Raw genomic sequence first — 15,086 nt, forward strand, 5'->3', positions numbered from 1 at the left:
GGTGTCCTACTTATTTTATACTAAACCAGGGTATGATAGATTTTTCCAGTGAACTACATTGAATAAGTACCCTAACAAAAATAGGGGTGCCCTCTGGTTCATTATTTAAATCACATTTTCAATTTTTCTTAACCTTAAGCATATTGTAAAATAAGTGGTAAAAACTAACTTAATGGGGTGGACAGAGAGGTTTAGCATTTTTAATTAGGTCAGTAGGTGGACATAAACTTCTCCAAATTTTTCTAACCCCAGTCAAATAGTACAACTATTTTTCTTCCTATTATTGAGCTTTTGGCAAAAAATATAATTAAATCAGAACCCTAAAGTTTTCTATAGTACATAGGGGGTTTTATATTTTTCTTAAGTAGGTTACATTATTTAGAGTCTGACAAAATTGGTTTGACCAAATTTGGATGAACTAAACAGAAGTTATGGATTTTCAAAGTTTCTGTTCAAATTTAAAATCAGGTTTAATAAGGTTTTCTAGAAATGCAGTTTACACCGAGGTCCCTAGGGTCTTTCCTAATTAATCTTCGCAGTTCTACCGTTGCGCCACTATTCCTCTGTGTGACTGACAATGCGCAAAACCCCCTGACTTTCTCTTCCTCTCCCCCGCGGTCCCTCCCAGGTGTAAACAGTATCCGCAGAGAAGAAAGGGGCGACGCGGCTTACCGACGACGAGAGAAGTCCGGCGAGGGGTAGGGTTGGCTCGGGGAGGTTCTAGCGGTCACAACGACGTACGGCTTGCCGGCGGGGATGGCCGGAATCGCTCGGTCCACGTGCGCAGGCGGGTGTCCTCGTCGGCGGCGGGTGTGCCGGCCAAACCACGGTGACCTAGTCCAATCCAACGGCACGGTGAGCTTCCTGGGGGTGATGTAGAGGCTATTTGTGCATTGAATCAAAAAATGGCGCAGTGATTTACCCGGTCCACGTGCGCCGGCGGGGTGATGAACTCCGGCGAGCACGGTTTCGCTATTTCGGTGACGCGGGTCCTCAGTTCAAGCTTGTGTAAGCTTCACGGCCTCACAAGGAAGCTATCTGAAGGCTTGGATCGAACGGAGGAGGACGGGAAAGGGGCGGGCCACGGTGGTTGCTCTCGGGCGGCTCTGGCGGGTCGCGGGGAGGTCGCCGGAGCTAAGGGCGGGCTCGGGGAAGTTAGGCGTGGTACGGAGGAGGCAACGGGGAAGGCAGCCGAGCACTGGGATGAGCTTTATAGCCGTGGCGTGGGCGTGGTCACGGGCGGCCGCGGGCGCGTGGGGGTTCGCGCACGGGCGTGCTCTGAGCGCGCCCCCGGGTGTCAGCCCGCGTCGAACACGTGGGAGCTCGCTTCTGCCATGGTTCAACGGCAGATTTGAGCACCTTAGCGTGCGTATCTTGGCAAAGTCACTGTGTACGGTCTCTTCCCTGCTCCATATCCTACCTTTTTGCTGAGTTCCAAGTCAAGATATGGTCGGGGTAGGGAGATAGAGGGGTGAGAAGTTGGCTATGTCAGCTAGGTCCAAGCCGAGACAAAAATGGTGCCAAGTCGTGTCAAACGCCCTAGGGTAGGTGTCACCTCTTTCCAGGGCATTCTAGGGTTAATTTGGCGCCACTTTGTCAATTGGGTCGAAGTGTTTTGAATTTTGGATTAGGGTGAACATGTGAGATCTTTGTTCAAAGGTTAGTTTTTAGACTTAGGCAAATTCTGAATTTTCTCTTGTGCTCAACCTTTGGTGAACTTTTTTGGGGGCTTTTCTGAAATCTTTTTGGGGTTACTTTCTTACTATCATTTGTAGGTTATGAAGTATATTACAACTTTTATATTTGGCCCAAGCCATGATCATGAGGTTTACATGACCTTTTGATCCTACTTATCTCTAGGGTTCCTATTGCCCAAGAGAGGTTTGCTTTAGGGTTTTGGGAAAAATTCTCCCCTTAGATGTGCATGACAAGCTAGGGTATGATATCCAAGATGGGTTGCACTTGCTTAGGACCTTGAATTCTAAGTTTGATGTACTTTGCTCAACTAACCCACATGTGATAGTAGCTCAAAATGGTGTAGCCCTGGGTGGACACCCTGAGTAACACCTGGGGTGTTACATGGCTCATTGTCTTGAACTTGATCTTCTTCTTCTTGAGTTAGTTCCACCGGATGCATAAACCTACAACACAAATTTAGGCCTTGTCCTTAGGTACCCAAACGGTCTTGGGTCCTTTCACATTAGAAACAAGCATCTTGGGTACCCAAACATAAGTCTTTAGACTCTTGTGCTTGCCCCCAACATATTTGACAACTACTTTGCCGGATTTGTTAGTAAGAACAAAGGAAGCATCAAAGGTCTTAAATGAAATGTTATGTTCATTTGATGCATCAATAATATTTTTCTTAGGCATCTTAATATGAGTTGTATGCCTAGAACTAGAAGCCTCATTACTGTAAATATAAGCATGATGAGTAACAGGATGAGATTTCTTAGCATGAATTCTTCTAATCTTATGCTCAGGATAGTTTGCATGATATAAAATGCAAACTTCTTTATCTTGAACCATGGGAGCCTTGCCCTTAACAAAGTTGGAAATCTTGTTTCTATGGGCATTAAGTTTGATGTTGTTTTGGCTCCTAGGCTGGAAGCCAATTCCATCCTTAATGCCAGAGCGTCTGCCGTTGTAAAGCATACTACGAGCAAATTTAAATTTTCATTTTCAAGTTCATGCTCGGCAATTTTGGCGTTCAACTTAGCTATGTGATCATTTTGTTCTTTAATCATAGCAAGGTGATCATTCATAGCATTAACATCAATATCTCTACATCTAGTGCAAATAGTAACATGCTCAATGGTAGATGTAGGAACATGGCAAGCATTCAATTTCTCAATCTTGGCAATTAAACAAGCATTTTCAGTTCTGAGATAAGAAATTGAATCATTGCTTGTTTTTAGCTCTTCAGTCAAGTTTTTGCAATTTTCAACTTCAAGAGCAAAAGCATTTTTAGCTTAACAAATTTTTTGTTCTCCTTAACGAGTAGATCTTCTTAGCATTGCAAGATGTCATCCTTCTCGTTAATGGATTTTATCAATTTATTGATTTTCTCCTTTTGTTCTATGGCAAGATTTGCAAAAAGAGAAGACAATTCATCATTCTTTTTACTAGAGCTACCCTCATCATCGGAAGTAGTATATTTGGGTGCATCTCTAGAGTATACATTCTTTGTTTTCTTTCCTTGGCCATGAGACACTTGTGGCCGACGTTGGGGAAGAGAAGACCTTTGTTGATGGTGATGTTTGCGGCATCCTCATCGGAGGAGTCGGTGGAGCTCTCGTCGGAGTCCCACTCCCTTCCTATGTGCGCCTCACCACCCTTCTTGTTGTAGTACTTCTTCTTCTCCATCTTATTTTTTATTTTCTTGTCGTCGTCCCTATCACTTTCACTTGCATATGGACATTTAGCACTATAGTGACCGGACTTACCACATCAGTAGCAAACCCTCTTGGAGCGGTGTTTGTATTCTTTTCCCTTCCTTTGTTTGAGGATTTGCTGGAAGATCTTAATGATAAGAGCCATCTCCTCGTTGTCAAACTTGGAGGCATCAATTGGGAGCCTTGCGGTTGGCATGGGCTCCCCCTTCTTTTCTTCTGTTGCCTTGAATGCAATGGGTTGTACTTCGAGTGTGGAAGTAGCACCTTGCTCTAAGTTGACAATGTGTTTGGAGTCTTTGACCATAATTTTAAAGCTCACAAACTTGCCAATCACCTCCTCGGGAGACATTTGCTTATACCTAGGATTCTCACGAATTAATTGCACTTGAGTGGGATTACGAAAAACAAGAGATCTTAGAATAACCTTGATCATTTCATGGTCATCCCACTTGGTGCTCTCGAGGTTGCGGACTTGGTTCACCATTGCCTTGAGCCGTTTGTACATGGCTTGTGGCTCTTCTACTTTGTTGAGGACGAACCGACCGAGTTCTCCCTCGATTGTTTCTCGCTTGGTGATCTTGGTCACTTCGTCCCCTTCATGTCGTCTTGAGGACGTCCCAAATTTCCTTAGCATTTTTCAACCCTTGCACTTTGTTGTACTCCTCTCTACACAAGGAAGCGAGGAGTATGGAGGTGGCTTGGGAGTTGAAGTGCCTCACTTGGGTGGCCTCATCGGAGTCGTAGTCCTCATCGCCCACTTGTGGTGCTTGCGCTCCAAACTCAACAATATCCTAAATGCTTGCGTGGAGTGAGGTTAGATGGTATCTCATTTTTTTTACTCCACAGAATAATATTCACCATCAAAGTATGGTGGTTTGCCTAAGGGAACAAAAAGTAAAAGAGTACGTTTAGGAATGCGAGGATAGTGAAGAGGGATCTTACTATACTTCTTACACTCTTGGCGCTTTGAAGATGTCGACTCAGCGTCGGAGGTTGAGGGCGTGGATGAGTCGATCTCGTAGTAGACCACCATCTTCATTTTCTTTTTCTTCTTGCTGCCCTTCTTGTGTGATTTGATGGAGCCGGCAGATTCTTCCTTGTCCTCCTTGTGCTTGTCGCCAACCTCCTTTGACGGAGTCTTGCCTTCATTTTTCTTCCCCAAAGATCCGGGCTTTTCCCCGGTGATCAACTCTTTTTTAGCGTGTTCTCCCGACATCACTTCGAGTTGTTAGACTCTAATAAAGTAACGGGCTCCGATACCAATTGAAAGTCGCCTAGAGGAGGGGGTGAATAGGCGAACCCTGTAAATTATAAACTTTGAACATGAACTTCACCTAGGTTGGGATTAGAAACAAATTATAATTAATACAGAGTGTGGAATAGAGTTCTTCTTGCTATGAGTTGCTCAATCAATGCGGATAACTTTGGGAGCTAACTCAAGAGATTGTGTGTAAGAGAACTTTAGAGAGAGGGGAGAGGAAGAATCAAATCGCAAGATAATGATCAACACAAATGAACACAACGGTTTGTTTCCTGGGTTCGGTTCCAATGAACCTACTCCTCGTTGAGGAGGCCACGAAGGCCGAGTCTTTTTCAACCCTTTCCCTCTCTCAATCGATCACTCAAACCGATTGAGTGCTTCTTCTTAATCTCAAGGATCACAAAGACCTCGCAAGGACCACCACACACTTAGGTGTCTCTTGCTAGCTTTACAAGTCAATAGAGTGTTTATATGGAGGTGAAGAAAGCACGATTAAAAAAGCCAAACAACAAGAGCAATAGATGAAACAAGAATCACACTCCCTCAAGTCACTAATCATTATTGATCACTTGTCTCAATTGTGGCACTTGGAGAGGATTGAAAGCTTTGAATGTGTCTTGGAATAAATTTCATGCTCTTGTATTGAATGTGTATGTGTAGAATGCTTGTATGTATTGAATGGAGGTGGTCGGGGTTGTATTTATAGCCACAAACCACTTCTTAGACGTTGCTCCTTTTCTGTCGACCGCGGATGGTCCGCGCCCCTGGTCCGGACGGTCCGCCCCTACACATCAACGGCTGAAATCGCAATGGTCAACAATAATGGCTATATCAATGGCTACAGGTGCATTTAATGTGTCGTTAGATGTCAGATAAAGCAGACGCAGATGGTCCGGCCGTGCACCCCGGACGGTCCACGAGGACACTAAAAATGCATTTTACCAAACCCGCCACCTTCAGGTTTTTCTGTTTTTTCAACGGTCGGACAGTCCGCGCCTGAGGTCGGACAATCCGCGCCTGGTCCCGAACGGTGCTCGCTTCTCCTTCAGACGGTCCGTAGTGTTAACTCGTGTTTTTGTAGTGTTCGTGTCTGAGGCTCACCCTGGTGTCGCGGATGGTCCGCCGCAAGGGCCCGGACGGTCACGCACAAGTGTTTTTCCAAAAATCTTCTCCTGTCCAGAATAATCCACAGTATTCTAATTAGTGGACTTAGAATTGATGTATATGAACTTTATGCACCTAAGAAATGATTAACTAGGCAAACTAGTTAGTCCAAAATATTTGTGATGGTCGTCAAGCACCAAAATCGATTATAGAAAATGGTTAAGGTCATTTCCCTTTCAGCAATGCCACGTATCTGCATTGCGCGCGCAGACGCGAGTGGAGACAGCGGCGCACGCGCGGCGCGCCTGGGACACCACCTTCTTCCGCCACCAATCCATGACAGCACGCACGGGCGGCGGGATCCTCGCGGCGGCCAACCTTGACGCTCACCGACGCGCTCCCCTTCGGTTTCCCCCTGGCTGGTCGCTCCTCTGCTTCTGATGACCGAGCGTCGTGCGCCTAGATCTAGTCTAGGGTGTTGAGGCTATTGTGGGGGAGCCGAGGGTGGCGACGATGCAGAGGACGTAGGTGAAGTGGTAGAGGGAGAAGGCGCTCCTGGCGACGAGGATGCAGTGGTGGACGACAACGTCGTCGCCCTTCGCAGCGGTGAGCCCAATCTCGGTGTCCGACACATGAAGAGAGGGCAGAGGGGGAGTGACGCATGGAGCCGGGTAGGACGGGGCGCCCGGGTACCAATCTCCAGGCGGCTATCGGCGGCTATCACGAGCACGATAATCTCGACGAGTGGGGACGCGGCTGTTGCGGCTTGTGCGGATGTGTGGGAGACAACGGGGGCGGGGGCACGCCCTCGCCCTGTGGATAGTGGGGGCGTCGATTGAAGGGGATGGCAAGGAGCGAGGCGATGATGGCGGAGGAGATCGCGAAGAATAATGGTAGGGAGCGAGACCGAGGTTGGCTGGGACTACCGCACCTTCCATCCATGGAGATCTGGGCAAGGGGCGCACAGGCGGGGGGCACTACAGGTTGTGGATGCCTTCGTTCATATCTTAATAGGAGTAGTATATATTAGCAATATCAGATACTTTCCTAGCTAGTTAGGGAATATCCCAAGATTACAGGGAGCTGCGTCTCCCTCCTTGATTTGTTGTGTCTGCTTGATTATTTCTTATGTATTGCTCCTTTCTATCTATGTATATCTCTGATTGATATATGTACATGACGCCTGCCACCCTTAGTGGTCAAGGCAAATCACCAATCAACATGGTACCAAAGCACATGTTTTAATCGATCCATGAGTGACTTCTCATCCACCTCCTCCCCTCTCTCCACCATTACGACAGCTTCTCTGCTCAACATGTCTTCCAGTGTAGTCCCCATTCATCATGTCGTGACCATCCGGCTCACAAAGGCCAACTACCTTCTATGGCGTGCTCAGCTGCTACCGCATCTCCGCGGCAACGGTCTGATGGGGTACCTCGACGGCACAAACGCTGCCCCAGATCAGCAACTTCCTACGTCATCGGCTACCGGCGCCACGCTCATTGTCAACCCCAACTACACGGCCTGGTATAACAAGGACCAGCAGATCCTCAGCGGTCTCCTCTCCTCCATGTCTGAGGACATCCTTCGTGATGTCATCGACGCCAAGACATCCAAGGACGTGTGGGATTCTCTCCAGAAGAAGTTCTCCACGTCAACTCGAGCGTGCACTGTTCAACTCCACGTCGAGCTCGCCACCACACAGAAGAAAGGTCTATCGGCGGCAGACTATTTTGGTAAGATAAAAAACCTTACCACCGAGAGGCTGCGCCGATGTAGCCCTACGTGATGATGAGATCCTTGCATATCTACTCGCTGGTCTACCTTCCAAGTATGACTCGTACGTCACCTCGATGATGACCAAGGACTCCATCATGCTCGACGACGCCTATGCCCACCTTGTCGCCTTTGAAGCTCGTCAGCTCAAGCATCAGGCGGTTCTCCAGCTCAACATCGGCTCCTCAGCCAACTATGTCAGGCTAGGTGGCTCATCTAGGGGGCGTGGCCGCTCTAACTGTGGGCGTGGTCGTTCCCGTGGTAGCGGACCCCCTCGCTTCAGTGGCGATTGACGTTGTCCCCCTTCTTCACGTCCTCCTTGCCAGATCTATGGCAAGGAGGGCCATGCTGTGATTCATTGTTGGTATAGGATGGATGACTCATATAATGCAGATCCTCCTTCAGCGGCCATGGCATCTACGTCCTCCAAGGTTGATGCTGATTGGTACACTGACACAGGCGCTACCGACCACATCACAAGTGATCTTGATCATCTTGCCCTCCGTGAGCGCTATCATGGCAACAATCAAGTTCAAGTTGGCAATAGCTCAGGTTTGCATATTATGCATGTTGGTCATTCCTCAATTAATATTGCTGCTCGTCCACTTGTGTTACGTAATACCTTGGATGTTCCTGAAATTACTAAGTATCTCTTGTCTGTTCACAAATTTTCCCATGATAATGACGTCTTTTTTAATATCATCCTTGACATTTTTCTATTAAGGATCGCCAATCGAGGAAAAGTCTGTTGGACGAACGATGTGAGTCAGGCCTATATCCCATCAAGGCACAAGATCTTCCAGTCCTCAAGCATGCTCTTGCAACCAGATCCATTAGTTACTCCCAGTGGCATGCACGTTTGGGTCATCCCTCCCCACAAGTTGTGCGATCTATTTTACATTTAAATAAACTTTCGTTTTCTTCAGTGTCTACTTCATCTGTTTGTGATGCTTGTCAACTTGCTAAGAGTCATCAATTACCATATGCCAATTCAGTTCATCATTCTTCGTCTCTTTTAGAACTCATTTTTTCTGATGTATGGGGTCCTGCGCCTTGCTCTATTGGTGGTTATAAATATTACATCAGTTTTATTGATGACTTTAGCAAGTTTTCCTAGATATATTCGATATATGACCGTTCTGAAGCACTAGACATCTTTATGCAATTTAAAACTCATGTTGGATGATTCTGTCACACCCGGGCTTTAAGGGACAAAGCCGGGTGCATCTCATACATGCGCCAAAGAAGACAACACATATAATAACAGAGTGTATAGATATAAATGTCACAATAATTAGATTATTTATTATATAGCGGAAGTCTTACAAAATAAAAGATAAATATAAAAGGATCTAAAATCCATCCTTGGCGCCAGAAAGTCAACTGGGAGACGCCACCTAGATCGAATCGAACTCCTCGATACGTGGCTCCACTTGAACCACCTGTTCTTCTCCTGTGGGGGTGTAAGACAACAAGGGTGAGCTCACACATGTTCATCGCTCAACAAGTTGTGGGGAATAATGTGGTATGAACTCACCAAAGGTGGGAGTTCATGTGATGTGTAAGGCTGATCAACAATAGAGGTTAAAGCTGAGCATTGCTTTTAATAAGTTGATCAAATTTTATTAGTAGTTACTAAATGTAAGTAAATACCAAACCATAATAAAAATAATAGAACAAAATTAATAAATAATCCCATACAAATGCAAATGACAAATTGAATTTAAGTTCCATAATTTAATCATGCGAGAGTCCTGAGCTCCTCATGACCGTGAGCTCGGCTAGTATACCAGTTTTACACTCTGCAGAGGTTGTACCCTATACCCACAAGTCGTGTATCCCATGTCGCCAGGGTTTGCAAGGCCCTTAGACACTATCGAGGTGAATGGCTAGGTATCCACTATGAGGCCTTTACAAAGTTCCACTAGCTTCCGAAAACCCGCTACAGTTTATGGGAAGAGCACTTGCAAGAATCCCCCGTCTGACCGCCATCGCAGCAAAATCAACCCGAGAACCTCCTTGCATGCAATCCCCTATTGCCCTTGCCCCTTTTGGGTAAGGTAGTCTTCCACTAGCTTTCCTAGTTAGTTGGCCAAGGGCGTCCCATTAAACCCTTGTGGTGGCACGTGTTTCTCAAGTTAAGCTTCATGTTCCAATTAACATTAATGATCTTGACATGAACATAAATAGAATAACAAAATAATTGGAACATGGATATAATGAAATATTAACCCAAAACCATATAAAGCAATAGCAGAACTACCCAAGTGATTCAAGGGTAAACAAGGTAAACAGGATAAACAGACTAGGGTGACCTATTGGTTCCCATCAAAATTAAACCTATGCATTGAATAGTGATAAAAAAGAATATTATTGGGTAACAAAAGTGGATCAAGGGCACAACTTGCCTGGCACTTGCGATTCCAGTTACCAGGGTGATTCTTCAAATCCTCGTGACCGCACTGCTAGTCGTAGCAATACAAACAAACATGATATAGACAAAATTAACATCACACCAAACATAAGAATAAAATGAATAATAATGATCTACGCGAAGCTACGAGATCGTGGGAACGAGAACCTCTAAAATCGAAGTCGTGGTCCTCAAGTTATGAATTTCTGAAGTTATTACGTACCCAAAATAGAGTAATTCATGTGAATAATTTTAAATCAAATTTCATGGTTAGATAAAAGTACTAGGTGATAAACAATACTTAAATAAAATTAATGTCACTGGAACGAATCAATTTGGAGTTATGGATTTTAAGTTATGAATTTCTAAAGGTTTTATGTATTTGATACAAGATTAAATAGGATATAAATTTTAATGTGACTTTCATGTGAAAACAGAGACACTATGTGATGCACAATATTATTACAAGATTTTAGGGACTGAAATGGACTGAAAAGGATTTAGTATGAATTTTCTAGACATTAAATAGGTTTCTAGAATAAATTTTGCACTAATAATAATTTTCTAAGCGAATTTCCATAGTTTATTCTCTGACCGGACTGCGCTGCTATAATTAGGAAGTTCAGGGTTCACTACGCAAAAAGTTCAAAGACTCAGCCCATTGCTCGGACTGTGGGTTGATTTCCTCGAACCCCGAGGGCTCTTTTACAAAACTATGCGCGCGAACGGGTACAGGCCAGCATGAGCCGTCCGATTCGATTCCACGGCTCGGATTAGACATTGGTTTGATCGAAATGGTGCGCCATGTCAACCGCTAGATCTAGAATCCACGAACAGGATTTAATGAATCAGGATCCCATCCTGATCGCTCGTTTATCGATCTACGCCTCCGGTTCACCCAAGGCAGAGCGCCTCCACCGATCTGATCTAGACCGTTGCTGTGAAAATCATCGGCATCCACTTCCCCGACGACGCCCCGATGCTCAAACCCACCGGACCAGGGCGACGCCGCCCGCAGGCAGCGCACCACGCCGGTGATCGGCGCGCTCGCACCCACGTCGACTATTCTCCAGTTGGACAACATCTACACAACGCGAAGGCTATGGCGAGATCAGGGGTGGTCGAGTTACCGGCCCTGAAGCCGTAGAAGCTCTTGCTCGCGCCGATGAGCGGATCCATGGCGGAAGCCAGTCGCCGTCGAGAAATTGCCGGTGCCTAGGCCATCCCCCATCACGCCACCGCAGTCAACTCGTTCGTGGGGCACGGGTGGCCCTCCCTGGCCGCGTGCCCGACCCTGAATGAGTGTGCGCTAAGGAATTGCACACGACAGCACCGTGTTCTCTCTCTCACTTCCGTTCCGTAAGCGGTGATTCATCTGTGCAAGCGCCCGGCGTAGCCATGGTCACAGGTGGCGGGAGGTCGCAGGGGCCTACTTATATGCACCCGGGCAAGGCACTGGACAAAGTACGCAACTCGGGATCTCAGGATTTCTTGTTACTGAGACCGACTCCCTGAAAGGGAAATGTGCCTTTGGGCCATTTCTAAGTATTTTGGTGATTGAGCGCCAACACAAGTGTTTAAATGTGAATCTATGCCCATGGGTGAACAAAGTGCAAATCAAGAGCAAAGGTATGTTTCTAAGTCTTAGTACATTGGTTTTGTGTACTAATATACTTGTCTAAGTATCAGAAACAGAAAGAAGAAGAAAAGAGAAGAGTTGGCTGTGTACAGCCAAGAGGCTGTTTTGGTCTGGGGCACCGGACTGTCCGGTGGTGCACCGGACAGTGTCCGGTGCGCCAGGCTGGCTCGAGCGAAGTGACCGCTCTCGGGAATTCACCGACGACGTACGGCTAAAATTCACCGGACTGTCCGGTGTGCACCGGACTGTCCGGTGAGCCAACGGTCGGCCGGGCCAACGGTCGGCCGCGCGATCTGCGCGGGACACGTGGCCGAGCCAACGGTCGGAAGGGGGCACCGGACTGTCCGGTGTGCACCGGACATGTCTGGTGCGCCAACGGCTCCCACATCTGCAACGGTCGGCTTCGCCATTTAAGGAAGGAAATCGGGCACCGGACAGTGTCCGGTGTGCACCGGACTGTCCGGTGCGCCCGACGACAGAAGGCAAGGATGGCCTTCCAGATTTGTTCTCAACGGCTCCTAGCTGCCTTGGGGCTATAAAAGGGACCCCTAAGCGCATGGAGGAACAGACCAAGCAACCTTAGAGCATTCTTGATCATCCACACTCAGTCTTTGCGCATTCATTTGTCATTCTCAGTGATTCGAGCTCCGTTCTAGTGAGAACTTTGAGATAGTCTTTTGAGCTCGTTTCTTGGCCGTGTGTGTGCACATTTTGCTGTGGATTTGTGTGTGTTGCTTCCCTCCCTTACTCCGTGCTTCTTTGTGAACTTTAAGTGTAAGGGCGAGAGACTCCAATTTGTGGAGATTCCTCGCAAGTGGGATAAAGATAAGCAAAGCAAAACACTGTGGTATTCAAGTTGATCATTGGATCACTTGAGAGGAGTTGAGTGCAACTCTCGTCCGTTGGGACGCCACAACGTGGAGTAGGCAAGTTTTGTACTTGGCCGAACCACGGGATAAATCACTGTGTCTTCTCTGTGTTGAATTCTTTGTGCAAGACCTCCTCTCTAGCCACTTGGCAATTATTGTGCTAACACTTAACAAGTTTTTGTGGCTATAAGTTTAAGTTTCACAGGATCACCTATTCACCCCCCCTCTAGGTGCTCTCAATTGGTATCGGAGCCGTTCTCTTCAAGAAAGGGACTAACCGCCCGAAGAGATGGATCCTAAAGGCAAGGGGATGGTGATCAACGACAAGGAAAAGGAGTCCTTCGTCAACGAGCCCAATGATGACAAGCCCACCGACTCAGGCTCGGGCCACAAAAGAAAAGACGGGAGAAAGAAGAAGGCAAGGCGCATCAAGGAAATTGTCTACTACGACAGCGACGAATCTTCCTCCTCCCAAAAGGACGACGACGACTACGATAGACGAAAGACGGTTAACTCAAACTTTTCTTTCGATTATTCGCGCATCCCGCATAATTCAAATGCTCAATTGCTTCCCATTCCACTTGGCAAGCCCCCTCACTTTGATGGAGAGGATTACGGATTTTGGAGCCACAAAATGCGTACTCACCTGTTTTCTCTCCATCCAAGCATTTGGGAGATTGTGGAAAGTGGAATGAAATTTGATAGCTCGGATAGCCCTATGTTTATTAATGAACAGATTCATAGAAATGCACAAGCTACTACTGTATTGCTAGCCTCTTTGTGCAGGGATGAGTATCACAAGGTGAGCGGCTTGGACAATGCCAAGCAGATCTGGGACACCCTCAAGATCTCTCATGAGGGAAACGATGTCACCTTGCTCACCAAAATGGAGTTGGTGGAAGGCGAACTTGGACGGTTCGCGATGATAAGGGGGGAGGAGCCGACGCAAACATACAACCGGCTCAAGACCCTTATCAACAAAATAAGGAGCTACGGGAGCACGCGATGGACGGACCACGACGTCGTCCGCCTAATGCTAAGGTCATTTACCGTTCTTGATCCTCATTTGGTGAACAATATTCGTGAAAATCCCAGGTACACCAAGATGTCGCCCGAAGAAGTTCTTGGGAAATTCGTTAGCGGGCGAATGATGATCAAGGAGGCGAGGTACGTGGACGACGCCTTGAATGGTCCGATCAACGAGCCGCAACCCCTTGCTCTCAAGGCAACACGAAGCAAGGATGCGCTACCTAGCAAGGTGGCACAAATTGAGGCGGCCGGACTTAATGATGAAGAGATGGCTCTCATCATCAAAAGATTCAAGACGGTGCTTAAAGGTCGCAAGGGACAGCCAAGCAAGACCAAAGCCAAGGGGAAGCGCTCATGCTTCAAATGCGGTAAGCTTGGTCATTTTATTGCTAACTGTCCTAACAATGATAGTGATCAGGATCAAGGGAACAAGAGGGAGAAAAAGAAGAATTATAAGAAGGCAAAGGGCGAGGCTCATCTTGGCAAGGAGTGGGATTCAGACTGCTCTTCGTCCGACTCCGACAATGAAGGACTCGCCGCCACTGCCTTCAACAAGTCATCCCTCTTCCCCAACGAGCGACACACTTGCCTCATGGCAAGGGAGAAGAAAGTAAGCACTCATAATACTAGTACTTATGCTTCTTCAAGTGAGGATGAGTCTAGTGATGATGATGAGATAGATTACTCATGCTTATTCAAGGGATTAGATAGAACCAAGGTAGACAAAATTAATGAATTGATTGATGCCTTGAATGATAGGAATATACTTTTAGAAAAGCAAGAGGATTTGTTGTATGAAGAACATGATAAATTTGTAGAAGATCAGAAATCTCTTGCTCTAGAAATTAAGAGAAATGAAATGCTCTCTAGTGAACTATCTTCTTGTCATGAAACTATTGCTAAGTTAAAGAGTTTTAATGATGATTTAAATGCTAGACTAGAAGTAGCTAGTAAATCTAATTCTTGTGTAGAAATTGTTGAAACTTGTAATAGGTGTAAAGATTTTGACATTGATGCTTGTAGTGAACACCTAGTTTCAATTTCCAAACTTAATGATGAATTGGCTAGTCTTAATGCTCAACTTAAGACTAGCAAGAGTAATTTTGATAAGCTAAAATTTGCAAGGGATGCCTACACAATTGGTAGACACCCCTCAATTAAGGATGGACTTGGCTACAAGAGGGAAGCCAAGGACTTGACAAGCCATAAGGCTCCTATCTCCGCCAAGGAGAAAGGGAAGGCTCCTATGGCTAGTAGTGCTAAAAAGAACCATGCTTTTATGTACCATGATAGGAGACATACTAGAAATGCAAATAGAAGTTATAATGTTTTTGATTCATATGTTTATGATTCTCATGACATGTTTGCTTCTAGTTCTTTCTATGTGCATGATAGGAATGTTGGTAGGAGAAATGTTGTTCATAATATGCCTAGGAGAAATGTTGTTAATGTTCCTAGGAAAGTTAATGAACCTTCTACAATATATCATGCTTTGAATGCTTCCTTTGCAATTTGTAGAAAGGATAGAAAGGTGATTGCTAGGAAGTTAGGGGCAAAATGCAAGGGTGATAAAACTTGCATTTGGATCCCTAAGGAAATT

The 15,086-nt window shown here is 46.1% G+C and overlaps 1 pseudogene; it reads right to left on the reverse strand.

Moving 5' to 3' along the window:
- Positions 1–6,098, reverse strand: part of LOC109941796 (GTP-binding nuclear protein Ran-2-like) — a 57,966-nt pseudogene extending 51,868 nt beyond the window's left edge.
- Between the last annotated feature and the right edge of the window lie 8,988 nt (positions 6,099–15,086).

Source organism: Zea mays, chromosome 8 (assembly GCF_902167145.1).
Source record: "Zea mays cultivar B73 chromosome 8, Zm-B73-REFERENCE-NAM-5.0, whole genome shotgun sequence".
In the NCBI taxonomy this organism is placed as follows: domain Eukaryota; kingdom Viridiplantae; phylum Streptophyta; class Magnoliopsida; order Poales; family Poaceae; genus Zea; species Zea mays.